The following is a 16846-nucleotide window of genomic DNA, read 5'->3' as shown; positions in this document are numbered from 1 at the left end:
GAATTTTCATTTTTGGATTTTCATTTAAGAATCTACTGTGGTTGCACTCTAGTACTGACACCTACATAAATACATAATGATGTTGTATGAGTTGGGATCAAATCAATTTAGGTAGTAATTACACTTTGACCTCTGTGCTACTGCATGCTGCATCAGTGCCCAGGGATCAATGTACCTCATGACCTCATGAAACAATATGAAACACAATTACAGCCACACCATTTTAATAACCACACATTTTGGTGCTTTGACGGTCGCTTCCTGTGCTTTCTGATGGTGTTTTTATAAACTTAATGTATAACCTATATCAAAGATGTTGCTTTTATTTTTGGATTGCCCAAACTGTTCTTGTTTGGTTGGAGTGAAAAGGCCTGAGATTTAATTAGTCATTTATAAAGAGGCTTGGTTAAGCTCAGATCAATACTGGTCAATATTTCCTCTGACATTTATCTGCACCAGGCCATTCAGAACCCTAGTAACACACTTATCAATGTTGGAACCCACCTCAAATCTAGCCAATCATTAACTATCAGACTGAATATCACTTTCCCAAATCATCAGGACTCTGGGCCTTGCATTCTAAATTGACCACTGAGGGGCCTTTACACACTTCACAGGGTTCAGTGGAGCAACTGGAGAGAAATCTGAATTACCCACTGTGGAAAATGGGTCATGCACATCAAAATAAAGGTGTTTTTACTAATGTTATTTTTGTATATTATTTTATTTTTTTATTAATTTACTTTTCATTGTTATTGTATTTATTGATTGCAACATTTCATCATGTATTTAATAATATAATTATATATTTATGTATTTAATTTGCCCACTACATTTCATTTTAAGGCATATTTCATGACATATATCATATTGTATTTAATTTCAAGGCATTTTTACATGGTTGTTACAACCGTGGCCTTTCTCTCTCTGTCCTACTGTGGCAGTGTGAGACAATTTCTGGTTGGCTGGGGAAGTTATTGTTTAATTGATTTGATTGGGGGTGTTGTGTATAAAAGTAACCACTGCTTGTGAGTTTCTTTGCTTTATCTTCGGTGTAGGTTCACCTCTCCAGAGTAGTCAACCAGACAACTTCCTTGATGTACTTACCTGCAGTTACCAGCTCCATGTTATGCTTGTTCTTCTGTTTAAATCCCCAATAAATTTTGCTTTATCTGTTCATTTGAATTTATTTAAATACAATTATTGAAAAAATGCATTTTGTGTCTGACTCCCCTTTATGTTGCGGTCTTATAAGCTGGCCGTAAAAAATAAATTGGTGGCACGTCCGGGATCATATGAAGCTGTTATTATGCGATTGAGTGTTCACCTTTTGTGAATGAGTTAACTCCAGTTTGGTAGTGTGTTCCCAGGATTATATTTGAAATCCTTCCTACGGAACACTATTTGTTGTTTTTTGTTTGTTATTCTGGGTGGAGGTTTAAATCTCTGTTTGGGGTACTCTTTCGGATCTTTGGTCTCAGAAACTAATTGTCTCAGAGCTTAATGTTTAATGCCACCCCGAGCCCAGTACACCTTTGAAGACTAGATAGGATTTAGTTAGCTTTGTATTTCTATAGTTAGGAACTGGAGTTTCAAATTTTTACTCAAATATTGTGACACCCTGTGGCTTTTCACTTGTGTTTATTTATTAAAAAGTCACAATATAGTAAACAGAGAAATACCTTGTTTAATTTGTTTATGCTGCTTTTTGCTTATGCCTACCTTGTTAGAGGATCTTCAGTGACTTTTAGTAAGTCTTCGTGGTTCTGTGATTAGGGAGGATTCGTAACAGGACCTTTTGGCTCATGGGATTTGTTGTCATCACCATAGTAATTTGTAGTCATGCCACACATTTGATGGCACTTCTTGCTTTGCTCTATCGAGTTAAGTTTTTCTGTTAACGGTTCACAGATTAAATATTTCTTTGGTAGTTGAAGATTTTTTATGTGTGCCTTTTTGTTGGCAGCTACTATTCTGGCTACAGGCTAGCTGTAATGGTGGTATTTCATGTCATTTTCATATTCCAGTCAAAAACTAAATTTCTTGTTTTATTTATTTAACTAATTATACTAAGTACACACAACCTGTCACTTTATTAGGAACACTATGGTCCTAATAAAGTGCTCAACGTTGTCTTCTGCTGTTGTAGCCCAACAACTTCAAGGTTTGACGTGTTGTGCATTCTAGTATGCTATTCTGCTCACTAAAACTGTACAGAGTGGCTATCTGAGTTACCGTAGCCTTTCTGTCAACTCGAACCAGCCTGGCAATTCTCTGTTGACCTCTCTCATCAACAAGGGGTTACCGTCCACAGAACTGCTGCTCATGTCTGGATGTTTTTTGTTTTTGGCACCATTCTGAGTAAACTCTAGAGACTGTTGTGCGTGAAAATCCCAGGAGAACAGTAGTTACAGAAATACTCAAACCAGCCTGTCTGGCACCAACAATCGTGCCACGATTGAAATCACTGAGATCACCCCCCATTCTGATGGTTGATGTGAACATTAACTGAAGCTCCTGACCCGTACCTGCATGATTTTATGCATTGCACTGCTGCCACACAATTGGTTGATTAGATAATTGCATGAGTAATTAGGTGTACAGGTGTTTCTAATAAACTGCTCAATCGGTCAGTCTATATATATATATATATATATATATATATATATATATATATATATATATATATATATATATATATATATAAATTCCTATTTGTATTATATGGAAAAATGTATCGTCAGCCTGATTCATATCACAAATTATACAGGTTGTTCAGAATCCTGACACAAATCTGAGGACTTACTGGCTGACTGTACATTTTCCCTTACTTAAGTTCTACCTCTATTGATACATGCAAAAAAGCCAGACATTGCCTTACAGTCACTTTTATTAAGGGTCAGTGTGCAGTGTATATTGTAAGCTAAATGTCTATGACAAAACACCACACACAAATATATATATATTTTTTAAACAAACATAACAATCTGAGCAGTCCAATAACTGCAGTTGTTTGTTTGAGTCATTTTTAGTGTCTGTTATAAGGATCCCTTTGTAGCAGCAGAGCATAAACATGTTTTTGGGAGACTCCTGAGTCACCGGTCAAATCCATTGCAAAAGTGTGATCCCCTGCTTCCTCATCTATTCCTCTAACACTCTCTCACTTTCTTTCTTCCTCTCATAACCCTGTTCTCTCCTTCCATCTCCCTCTCTCATTCTGATCTACTCCCACCCACTCCCACTGCAACTTTCTGTCTCTTTATCTCTGTCAGCCCCCACCCGTTTCCTCCAAATCTTTCCCTCTCTGGTTTAATTAAGGAGGGAATGAGTCTGTGAGTGATGTGTCAGAGAGCAAGGTCTAGTCTCAAAGACAGTTGATAATGCAACTGCTAATTCTCTCTGAGCCCAAAACAGGAGCAGGGAGTCAAACACTGAAGCTGGAAAAAAACAAAAAAAAACTTCAAAAGGCTTCAAAGATTCTCTTGGAATTCTTTAAAGGTTCTTTAATCTCCACATTACAAAAAAGAGAGCCAACTGAAAAAATCATAGTGTGATCTGCTTCGTTTTAAGTTACATTTCATGACAAGTAACTTTCTTTAAACAGTCTATGCTAATTACTGTAAACATGATGAGATAATATAACTTTAAAGCCAGTGATATATATATATATTTGTTTAGTAGCTATACATGTGTTTTTATTTGGTATGTACAGTATATACAGTATATACATTACTTTGCAAAAATCTTAGGCACATAAGATGTTTTGCAAAAAAATATATATATAATTTTTAAGATGGTAATTTATATCTTCAGCTTTATTGTGTTAATAGGAAATATACATTTGAGACTCCCAAACATTCCTTTGGCAACTAAATTAGAATAGAAGAACAGTGCCATTCTGAGTAAAGAGTTAAAGCGGCCCCAGCCGCTTTAACTCTATGCAAGAAACATAGAGAGAGAAAAGGCGCGGCTGGCATGGCCTGCTCCCATGCTTGGCACATCGCCTTGTTCCCCCCTGTCGGGGGTAAAGAACTAGAAGGCTCTGATTTTATGGGGCGTGGGGGAAGGGTATGTGCAGTCTGACACAGCTGGTCGAACCATTTTCGGCTCCTCAGAAAAATCCTGAATGAAACAGATGCATTTCCCCTCCTTTATACCGTATGTCCGGGGGCGGGACATGCAAATTCTGTCTGCCAATTTCTCATTGGCCACATAGATCAGAGATGCAAAAGGCACTCACGAGAGACCCCTAGTGTCGAAGTGAGCGATAGACGGGGAACCTCAAATTTCTACCTTTAAACCCTCCAAAAGTTGGCCCCATTCGCTTTCATTGTAAGCACATCACTGTAACCTCGATTCTGGCTTTTCTTTTCTTTTAAGAAAAGGAGGGACGAGTCAAATTAATTTTTTGTGGTAATCAACATTATGCCATAAATACTGTCGACTGAGCTTAACTTGCATTGAAAATTCCTTTAAGATATTTAATTAATTTGTAAATACATGAAAAATGACTGCTAAACATTTGGATAAAAACGAGGCTAAATTCAACAACAAAAAAGAAAATTCACTCTACTCAATGTAAGAGTGAAATGATATGTCTATGATATGTATGGTATTAGCTAAAGAAACTTAAGTGTGACTTTTTAACTTTTTGGTTTTCCCACAATTGAACATTTTTCTTCACAAAGAAAGGTCTCGTCATACAATTACTTTTGGCGAGTTGTGTGGTTTTTGTCAACAAAACATCCGCTTGTGGCTTCCAAACTATGTATGGTGGTGTATTGATTTGGGGTGGCACCTCCTTCAACAGATTTCTAATACACGTTGTTGACGTCAGAGCGGACGCCATCTTTGTCGAGGGCAGCGCCGCTCTCCATTGAAGAAGAACTGGAGAGGCGTCAAACACAAGCATTGCCTTTGCAGCAACTCAGTTCCTTCAGAAGAGGGTCGATGGTGGTTCGCTTTTGAAAATTTGCAGACATTTCCACTTCATTGCTGACGTTCATCCACCGACTACGGGATCAGGTAACCTTTATGTAAACTAGGGGATGATGGAATTGATTTGATGCGGTGACTTTTGTTTCTTCTTTCATTTAAATGTGTTTGACCAAAATGTGGTTTTACTTTTAAGTCGCAGCGCAAGCCTTGACTAGGAGTAACAGTAATGTTTTTTTGTTTTGTTTTGTTTGTTTTAAGCGCATTATGAAAACGAGCTTATTAATAGCAGTCAGTAATGTTTTATTTAGTTTATTCATTTAGCTAATTGACTTAAAGTTTGATAGCCTACACCATTTAGAGGATGTCCGATTTTGGCGTAAACTGGCAATCCTGTATTGTTTCTAAACACATTTGAATGGCGTGTTAGATGCGGCACGATGTGGGCGGTTTCTGCGTTTCGGCACCATGGACAGCGACTTCGTTCCCTCCACTGCATGCTTCACATTGCATCTCTCAATTCCATTGTTTGTCTGGCAAAGTTTTGCGCATTGTTGTTAATTCACTCTATCTGATTTGACCAGATGTTCGAGAAAAAACAAAACAAAAAACAGAAAACCATTTTTGTGAGGCTTTGTTGATGTGACAGTAGGCTATCAGGCCATTAATCACTTAAATAACACTGAAAATTAACGCCTTTGGTTTTCATTTTTTACTGCTAATAGTAGCAGCAGTGTGTGATCAGATTGACAGCTTTTCCCTACCTGATTTCTTACCTTTAAAAATATTGATAATACAGATTCGATCGTAGGAGGCGAAAATGAATCGAAAGTAAAAGTGATCAGCGATTGATTTTGGGGGATGTCAATATGACAAAGTGCGACAGGGTGGTTTAGAATTAATGTGTGTGTGTGTGTGCGTGCGTGCGTGTGTGTGTGTTGCAGAGGAAGCAATCGAGGTGTTTGTGTGGAAGACATTATGTTCAAACTTATGGAATGGAGTCGAACATATTCAAGTAAATTTAACCAAATAATCTCAACCTTGCCTTATGTACGTGATGAGGCAGCGGTAGTTATCAGTGCATGTCTTCCTGGTGGTAGACGATGGGCGGGGGCTTGTGCACAGGCGAGCGGGGGCGGATGCTGGAGAAACCCTCACTGAGGATGATTCTTTGGGTTCACTGATGATGCAGGTCCAAACCTCGAGCCATCTTTCCTACCTCGACCAAATCCTCACGTGTTGGCCTCACTATGATTACACAGTGGTATTATCTCGATCGTAAAATCCCTACATTAACTGGATATCTGTAACTACACGAAATGTGATCTAATCATCCAGTCATATATAGTGGAGCAGATTGACTTGGGTATGTCGGGGTACTGGAGAAGACTTGTTTTTCTGTCACGTGCCTTCCTTTGGAACATGCATATGTTAGGGGCCGTTCACACCGCGTTCTGTTCTTCTCGTTGTGTTGCGCTGCGTCTTATTTTTGGGTTTTCAGCGCAAGAACGCGTTCCGTCTGAAGGGCTAAACCATCAATAATTTGATATGGCCTATTCGATATATAGTTTAGTGTGCTGAAGGATAGTAAATACTCATTATCACTTACGCAGCCGCAAATGATACTACTTCACTACAATGAAATCAGCTTTCTTATGCGCTATTTGTATTCTGTTTCCTCGTTAAGGGCTGTGGTTGTCTTGCGGCGGTTGCGAGAGACAGGTTGGCAAGCTTCTAGCATGACTGTTGAATATGATGGTTTAATGCTGCTTATTGTGGCTTGACAGCAGAGCGCATGGGTTGTTCCCCGAATAAGTGGTGACTCACGATGCCATCTCAGACCTTGATTCATCTTGATTTATCGACAACAAGACCACTTAAATGCATGCAAGTCCCCCCAAAATTACAATTTCATGTAAGAATTTACTCATGCCAATCCAAATGTGCATGACTTTCTTTCGTCTGCTGAACACAAATAAAGACTTATAGATGAATATTTCAGCTCTTTAGGTTCTCACAATGCAAGTGAATGGTGACTCAAATTTTGAAGCTCCAAAGACGATATAAAGGCAACATAAATTCATATCTTCAGAAGCAATATGATAGGTGTGGGTGAGAAAAATATCAATATTTAAGTCCTTTTTTACTATAAATTCTCCTCCCTGCCCAGTAGGTGGATATGAAGAATGTGAATCGCCAATAACAAAAGAAAAATAATGTGAAAGGTAAAGTGGAGATTTATAGTAAAATGTACTTAAGTATTGATCTGTTTCTCGGCCACACTTATATAGTTTCGGAAGACATCGATTTAGCCTCTGGAGTCTTATGGATTACTTTTATTCTTCCTTTATGTGCTTTTGGTGCTTCAAAGTTTTGGTCACCATTCACTTGCATTATATGGACCAACAGAGCTAAGATATTCTACTAAAAATCTTTGTTTATGTTCAGCAGAAGAAAGAAAGTCATACACATCTGGGATGGAATAAGCAAGAGTAAATGTACATTTTTGAGTGAACTATCCCTTTACTAGATCATCAGCAAAACCAACAATATGTTCAAGATAATCAACATGATCCAGTGATTTATCTTGATACTATCTAGACTGTTATACACAGTCTAAGTATATGTGTATATGTGTGAATAATGATAAGAGAGAATAAAGAATAGAATCTGATCATAAAGACTCATACTTTATCAGTGATACACAAAGTTTAAATTAAATGTTCAGTAAACAATCCTAGGGTTTATTATGTGGTCTATATTTTTTACATGCCATATATATAATTGTTTTTGAAGCAACAAATGTGAGCTCAGTGGGCAGTGATTTACTGAAATAATTACCCCATTCCAATTAATGTGTCATTTGAAAATTGATTCATTCATTTTTGACACTGAGACATTGAAGTGCTTTGCTACAGTTGTTTTGATGTCTTGATTAATCACCTACAGTACATCATGATTGGTATCAAATTATTCAGATGAAATGTTTTGATGCACAGAGATATGGGGAAAAAAAGCTTAGACAAGCTTTAGCCTTTTGCTGGTAACTGTTTATGCTGCATTTACATGTGTATTTATCACCATGCATTTCTCGATTTCATATTCCTTATTTCAACACAGACTAGACTAGAGCACCAGAGGCAGTAGAGAATCACCAGCAGTGTAAAAATGAGAATTGATTTGCAATTCCACAGATCAAGAAGAGCATAAAGAGATAGAAGATTAAACACATACACAAAAGAGTAGCTTGCAAACAATAACATTGGCCAAAGTACAAAATGGCTACCAGAGATCTCTGTGACAGTCCTGCACAAGTGCACTTTATATTAAACACATCTCAGCCTGTAAGCTCTACCCACACATGTGGGTTTCCCTTCCATCACCATCATACCAATAGTGCTGGAGGTTTCTGTGGGTGGGAAGAGAGCTATTATAAATCAACATATAGAAATGTGTAATGAAAAATTAACTGATGTTGTCCTCTTTCTGAGAACACAGATTTCGAGAGATCACTTCGGTTAATAAGCACATTCTCAAACCTATTGAAAAAAGAAAGATTAGCAAAGTGCCAAAGGATTAAGAGCTTCTTTTTTTCTTATTTTTTTTGTTGCATTTGGCACATAATAGTGGAGGAATTGAAGCAATCGTAGTCTATGTATTTAAATTCTGGTTTAAGAACATTTTCATGGTATAAACCTAATCTTTATCCAATCATAACTAACCCAAAATAAATGGTGGTTTGTTACCATGTGAGGATATGCGTGAGAATAAAAATCCAGTTCATTGAGTGCTGTCAGAGGTCACACACTTGTCTGAAGCACGCCTGCTCTGGATTAAAACACTACCTCTAATCCCCTTATTCAGTGGGTGAGTTAGCTGGCTAATCTGTACTATCAAAATGACTATGTTGTAACCTGTGTCATCATTTGTCTTTGGTAGGCATCTACATTTTTGTGCCCTATTGTATGGCTATTTTTATGTTCTCGGCTACTTTTGCAGGCTGTGATTGTGAGCAATTTGGACAAATGTTATGGCATTTGTTAATTTGCTCATTACTGGAGTCTGAAGCCATTTTAGAATTGTGGCACTTTCACCATGTAACAAGAGTTTATTTATTGAATGCAATATGCAGCTTGATTTGAACATTTCTGCCTGTTGCAAATCTGCATTGAATATCCTTTTATTTATATGGTGTGATACATATGTTAGATACTTCTACAACTGCATTAATAGATGAGATTATCATAGATGATTCATGCTTACTCAGATTACATGTAAGATTGTAGACAAATTGGAATCAATTTGAAAAGTGGAATCATATTTCTGTTTTAAGTAGCATGCTATAGTAAATGTTACTCAGAAACTCCAGTTCAATATGAGCCTTGCTATATGTTTGCATATTTCTGTCTTAATATTATTAGACTGTTGACCCATGTTTCAAATACGCAAAACAGGGATTTGATAACAATACACACACTGGCTCATTCAAATAATTCAATAGGATGGTGAAAGATAAATGCACTATAAATCAAAATGGACCCTATTTACTTTACCAATGCACATGCCAGGTTTTATTGTGCATGATCCATTGGCGCACGTTATTATGAATAAAAAATGTTTGTCTTCGTAATCTTCTGTCATTCTATATGCAACGGCCAATTTTCACGATCCAATCAATTCCGATCAAAAATCAAGTGCCTGCCACACATTTTTTCTTGTTGGATATCTTTTTTTAAATACATCAGATTATATATTTAAAATGGGTTGCAAAAAATCACGGGGTTTCCATGCAAAAAATTAAGCACATTTCTAAAAATCTGACTTAAACAAATAAGAATTGTTGTGCTTTTCCATCCACTACATAATGTGCATTATCATGAGGGAGCTGCCTCAACATGATGGAGCAGCTGAATGACCTCTCCCTGCTTTGGGTACAGTTTTATTTGCATGATTGGAGCAAGTATCTCATTTTATTAAATGCATCCAGGAGACACTACAAAGTGTAATATCTGATATAATGTGGGCTGAAATAACTGTGATGCCCACACACCGCCAGTCTCCGCTTACCTGGGAGCACCCGCTCTCAAAACTGTTCTGGCAGATATTGAGGACCCACTTTATCGACCAGCTGTGGGTTAAACACTTCCGACTCACAAGCGCTATGTTCAAAGTATTATGTGCCAAGGTTGGACCTTTCGGTGGGCTAGTCACATCAAGCTATTGCACACTCATAACACATGCACGAATGGTCAAAATATGGCATAGTTTTGCGAATAAACCGTTTCCATCACCTTAATGCACATTTTGACTAATGCAAAACAAAGTTTATTCACATATCAAGCATTTCCATTCAGGATTTCTTATGTGCGATTTCAAAATGCGCATAAAAATAGTTGGATGGAAACCCACCTATTTTATGTTGACTTTTAAAACTTTAAGCTCATTCATCAAAAAAAATCCCCCTACACCTCTTCATTTCATGATCTCCACTTACTGAGCACTTTATTTGGTTTCACCTGTACACCTATTTATTCATGAGATTATCTAATCAGCCAATCGTGTGCCAGCAGTGCAATTTCAGTTAATATTTACATTAACCATCAGAATGGAGAAAAAAAGTGATCTCTGTGATTTCAACCGTGGCATGATTTTTGGTGCCAGACAGGCTGGTTTGAGTATTTCTGTAACTGCTGATCTCCTGGGATTTTCACGCACAACAGTCTCGCGAATTTACTCAGAATGGTGCCAAAAACAAAAAAACATCTAATAAGGGGCAGTTCTGCAGACGCAAACCCCTAGTTGATGAGAGAGGTCAATGGAGAATGGTAAAACTGGTTGGAGCTGATAGAAAGGCTGATAGAAAGGCTACAGGAACTCAGATTACCACTCTGTACAACTGTAGTGAGCAGAATAGCATATCAGAATGCACAACACATCAAACCTTGAGGTAGATGGGCTATGACCACAGAAGACAATGTCGAACACTTTATTAGGACCATTGTGTGCCTAATAAAGTGCTCAGGAGTGTATTTTTGTGTGAAACTTTTGTATTTTTTGTGGTTAAAGTAATTGTAATTGAGTTTTAACCTATACATTTTCAATAACAAACTAATTAAACACCATATACACTGGTGACCAAAAGTTTGAAACAATGTACAGCTTTTGTGCCTATGGAAAAATTGGTACTTTTATTCACCAAAGCGGCATTCAGCTGATCACAATGTATAGTCAGGACATTAATAATGTGAAAAATGACTATTACAATTTGAAAAAAAAATTACATTCTTAAACTACTTCAAAGAGTTCTCATCAAAACATCCTCCACGTGCAGCAATGACAGCTTTGCAGATCCTTGGCATTCTAGCTGTCAGATTGTCCAGATTCTCAGGTGACATTCTCAAAAGACAGGCGGTCTTTTTGGGCACCTTTCACATGCATTACAGTCTAGCTGATCTCACAAAAGCTCAATGGGGTTAAGCTCCATAATCTAATGTCTGTGTTTCTTTGCACACTCTAACCATTTATTTTTGTTTTTATGTTTAAAAGTGTTTTCTTTGCAATTCGTCCCATAAGGCCTGCAGCCCCGAGCCTTTTCTTTACTGTTGTACATGAAACTGGTGTTGAGTGGGAAGAATTCAATGAAGCTGTCAGCTGAGGATATGTGAGGTGTCAATTTCTCAAACTAGAGACTCTGATGTACTTATCCTCTTATTTAGTTGTACATCTGGCCTTCCACTTCTCTTTCTGTCCTTGGTAGAGCAGTTGTCCTTTGCCTTTGAAGACTTTAGAGTACACCTTTGTATGAGATTTTCAGTTTTCTGGCCATTTCATGCACTGTATAGCCTTCACTCCTCAAAACAATTATTGGCTGATGAGTTTCTAGAGAAAGCGGTTTCTTTTTTGCCATTTTAGATCTAATATTGACCTTAAGACATGCCAGTCTATTGGATACTGTGGCAACTCAAAGACAAACACAAAGACAATATTAAGCTTCATGTTATGAACAAAATAGTTTTCAGCAGTGTTTGATATAATGGCAAGTGCTTTTCTAGTACCAAATTAGCAATTTAGCATGATTACTCAAGGATAAGGTGTTGGAGTGATGGCTGTTTGAAATGGGGCCTGTCTAGATTTGATCAAAAATGACTTTTTTCAAATAGTGATGGTGCTGTTTTTTCAGTAATGTCCTGACTATACTTTGTGATCAGTTGAATGCCACTTTGGTGAATTAAAGTTCACATTTCCTTCTGAAACCACAAAATCTGTACATTATTCCGATATTTTGGCCTCCAGAATTTTAACTCTGTAACATAGATTAAAGGGGTAATCTAGCATTTACCATTGCTTTCATTCATTGCCATGACGATGTAACACCATAAAACCCTTTAAACAATTTTACAGCTCAGATAATACATTTTAGTAGAATAATTCATGTTAATTCTTTTATAAAAAATTATACGCTTTACACTTCTGCCTTTTAACCCTGCAAAAATTTGCCCCATTCACTTCCATTTAAGTGCATAACTGTAACCTAAATTTTTGCTTTTTTTTTTTTTTATATAAAAGATGGATGAGTTGAAATTATCTTTTGTGGTAATCAACATTATGCTACAAATGCTGATGATTGAGCTTAATTGAACCCTGAATATTCCTTTAATTGAAATGTTTATATAAAATAGCTTTGGCTAAAATGTACTTTGAAGAAATAAATGACTGTTTCCTGGATTCTGGGTTCCTAATTGCTTTTTAATGTCCGTTGTTTATGACTCCTCAAATTTTTAACACCTGCTGAATCTGATGCTATCATTCAGGTGTCATTTCTTCTGTGGATTTTGACATACATACTTTCCTTCCATCCCTCCTGTCTTATTAACTAAATAAATGTCATCTTCTAGAACCACTTAATAGCATCTGCACACTTTAGGAGATTTTCATGTAAATGACATTTGATGGCACTCAATTTGCCATTTTGCTGCAATGTCTGTTGTTGAAGTGTATTATTATGTAAATACAATGACACAATGTTAAGATGACAATCAAAGCGATAGTTTAAAACATATGCATACTGTACATCTTCTGCAGACATGAGTGTGTTTAAATGTGCTGTTGTTTTATAGTCCCTATAGAGTGGTCCTCTCTGTATCTGTAGAACGTGTCAAATAATAGCTGTACCCACTGTTGTGGCACCCTCATTCCTCTGCTGCTCCTTTTCATTTATCAGTACAACCCTATGAAATTGTAATAAAAAACAGAAATGTCACCTTCTTTATTTTTCACACACTCCAAGCACTCCCTCCCCCGAGTAAAGCCTGCCTCCCACATACAGCGGAATCCTTGCCATGTCAAGCTCATCGCTTGACATATCTCCAAGAACCTTGGAGCCAGATGGAGAGGCAAGGAGAATGGGGTGTTGGGCAGCGAACACAGTGTCTGCCTTAATGGCCGTGTTGTTAATAAATCCATCCCGGGGCTCCCCCATGAGAGGTAGTTTGGCTATGAGGTTTACAGGAAGCGAGGAGGGAGGGTTCTCTGCAGCAGGACTTGCTGCTGTTATTGCAGAGCTGAATACAAATGGTTTTGTGAAATTGACTCTTTTAAATCAGTCTGATTGGCTGTTGGTTCCCTGCTAAATCAGAAAGCCCCTTCATCCCAATGTAAAGGGGGGATATACATGAAGTTCTAGGGACATTGTAGTTTATGGCGCAACATCATGCGTGTGTAATGCACAAGCGTATGTCAAGAGAATATTTGTGATTGGAAGAATACTCAGCACGAGTTTAGTGTAATGTATAATTTAGATTGTTGAGAACTAATGAATGTCAAAGATCACAAGGCCAAAAATCTTCTGTTAGAATACATGGTTGGCTTTAATTTGTTTATCAATTTATTTTCATAATTGGGGTTCCTTATATATTTATTTTTATTCTATTAGATTTTTTTTCACCTTTTTCTCCCAATTTGGAAAGCCCAATTCCCAAATTGCTTTTTAAGTCCTCGTGGTCGTATAGTGATTTACCTCAATACGGGTGGCGCAGGATGAATCCCAACAGCCTCCACGTCTGAGAACATCAACCCACTCATTTTATCACACGGCTTGTTGAGCGCGTTGCCACGGAGACATAGCGCGTGTGAAGGCAACATTATAGCAATAACGAGGAGGTTACCCCATGTGACTCTACCCTCCCTAGCAACCGGGCCAATTTGGTTGCTTAGGAGACTTGGCTGGAGTCACTCAGCACGCCCTGGGATTCGAACCTTGCAATTCCTCTGGGGTGGTAGTCAGCGTCTTTACCAATGAGCAACCAAGGCCCCCTCCGTGGTTCCTTATAAGCATCATGATTCCAAGGTTAAATGTCCTCTGTTTGGCGCAAAAAGCAAGTTTTCTCCCAAATAGATGTTTTGAAGGTTAATGCTCTGTCAAGGTTTAAATCAACAAAATCAACCTCCCTACTTTAAACCTAAACCTAACCGATTGTGTGGTAAAAAGCAATTGTGACATGAGAAAAACAATTGCTGAAGCAATGGTGCTGCTGACACTTTTGGCTTACGTGTCGACTTGCATTCGCTTAAGGATTCTTACCACGGCCCTTTACATCGCAAATGTAACATGCTATCAGATGAGCTACCACACAACGTGATTGCACGTGAACAAGCTTGTAAGTGTAGTTAATCATTAAAAGTCATGCACTATAATAAAACATTTTTATGTCACAAAATAGCATTGGCTGATTATCTTCAAGTCATTGTTGTAGTAAAGCCTCTAGTGTTTATTTCACCAGGAAACTGGTGTGATATGAACAACAATTCATGTAAAAAGTATTTTTCAAAAATGTAGGTAAAGTAACAGGATTCTATGAGACCAGGTTAAAGATTTGCCACAATACTCCAATGATGGACCTTTTGTGCATTGTAATCAAATTTCAATATTTTTTTTTTTATCACTTTTAAAAATACATATTTTTCAAAAAGCAACATTTATACAGTACAAACTCAATGGCAGGGACTTTTAGATAGATAAGGAAGAAACCTTGGGAGAAAACATGTCTCAGTTGGGGAAGCCCATCGATAGAAGTGGAGATTCCCTAATTCACTGCAGTATAATCAAATGTAAAATAGATTGTAATACAGTAGAGGCCTTTTTTATTATCTTCAAATGAAATTTCCACAGACTTTAAATGAATGTGCTTATTTGTCTGTTTGCGTATATTACATACCTGATTTGTACAAGGATTGTGAACAGTAAGAGGTTACTGTATACGAGACACGTTAACAGAGCTCTGGAATCCCTCCATGCAATCCTCCACTCAGGAGGAAGGGAACTGATGCTATTATTCACTGCTCATGAGAGGAGGGGGCGGCATTGCTCAGGCCTGTCCTCATCTTGCTGGATTGCCTTGTGAATAATAAGCCATTGCCATAGTTTACATGTGGCCAGCTACATCCATTACTCCACAGCTTTCAATCAAGGGCAAGTCATAGCTGGAGAGAAATGGATGTAGTAATGATCTCAGAGTCCTCTGATAGCTCTCTAAATAATGCATCATCCACTGCAATTTATATCTTATATTTGTTCAGCTGCTGGAAACATAATTGAAACTGTTGACATGTATTCATTACCTTGCTAAGTAACTTGCCCTACCCTCTGATTTCATGTTATTTTCCTAAATACACAATGCAAATCCCATTCTTAATCAGTACTGTACCTTTGTCTTGTAAAATATCGAAACATGCTTTAAAAATATTATTTCACCTGAGAGGTAACATATGCAAAGAACCTTGAATGTACTGTAAGTGGATTTTGTCTTGTTTGATTGGCAGAACTGTGTTACATGTTTTAAACATACACTTCTCAAATTTTAGTAAATAAGTAAATAAACAATTTAAAAAAATCTGCCAATGGAACATTAACAAAACATAGTTTTTTAAGGATGTCATTTAAGATAAAGATAATTTGACAGGAAATTGACAGACACTCATTAAGAATAGGATTTTTTGCAGTGGTAGTTTTGCTCAGAGGACTGTGACTAGTGATAGACTGATATATCATCCAAGCCAATTTATTGGCTGATAGCCATGCTCTCTTGGCTGATTAACAGAAGTTTTAAAGCTCAAGAATGTAATTTCTGTGCCACTAGTGCCACCAAACAGAATTGCAAAAATGTCAACATTTCAAAATAGCTTTCTGAACACGTCCCTTCTACCTTTAAAAACAGATAGTCCCGCCCCCAACTCACGCCATTGGTTGAGTCAATGTTATTGTCTCTCTTGGGAGGCGTCACTCAAAATAAACAGATACATTTTCATAGCACCACAAAGACATAGTGTTAAAGGCTCTATTTTCGGCTTATCCATGTTTCGTGAGAGCACTAATTCTAAGTGTAATTTTCATGCTAGCGGAATGCGCCATTGGCCATTTGTGGGAGTATTTGTGCTACTGTAAGTATAGGCGTGCAAACTGTGGGTGTATTATATGTAAATGGCGCAAAACGCAATTTGCTATTTTCCTAAGAATTTGGTCATTGCGCTAAGATGTTTCAATACAAACTCTTAACTCAGCAGGACGCAATAAAGTTAATGTCCAAATTCTGAAAGTATTGAACATCAAGTCGTCACGCATATTGGTAGCGAAATAAATAACATAAGGCAAAATTGCCTTATTCACTTCTTCTATATTTGCATTTGTGAGAAATTACTGTCTTAGGGACTCTGATTTTGAAAGATGCCAAGTTTGATAGCTCATTGCACAGGAGTCATCATCATACATAACACTGCAGAGGGGAAATACCATAACCCGATTTCAAGGGTAACCTCGTAAAACACGTCTGTTTGCTCAGAGATGTAGAGGTCAGGCATGATAAGTTCATTCCATTTCAGGGGATAAAAGGTGAAGTTAGCACTTAGCTAGGCATGA

At 37.5% G+C, this 16846-nt stretch overlaps 1 protein-coding gene across 1 annotated transcript in view; it reads left to right on the top strand.

Moving 5' to 3' along the window:
• Positions 1 to 4856: 4856 nt before the first annotated feature.
• Positions 4857 to 16846, top strand: part of LOC127621577 (synaptosomal-associated protein 25-A) — a 46133-nt gene continuing 34143 nt past the window's right edge. Inside the window, exon 1 of the mRNA XM_052095234.1 lies at positions 4857 to 5025. The gene's annotated coding sequence lies outside the window, so the exon portion shown is untranslated. The remainder of the gene's footprint in view (positions 5026 to 16846) is intronic.

The sequence above is a fragment of the Xyrauchen texanus genome, chromosome 28 (genome assembly GCF_025860055.1).
Source record: "Xyrauchen texanus isolate HMW12.3.18 chromosome 28, RBS_HiC_50CHRs, whole genome shotgun sequence".
NCBI lineage: Eukaryota > Metazoa > Chordata > Actinopteri > Cypriniformes > Catostomidae > Xyrauchen > Xyrauchen texanus.
The sequence above is the reverse complement of the archived record's forward strand: the minus strand, read 5'-3'. Positions and strand labels throughout refer to the sequence as shown.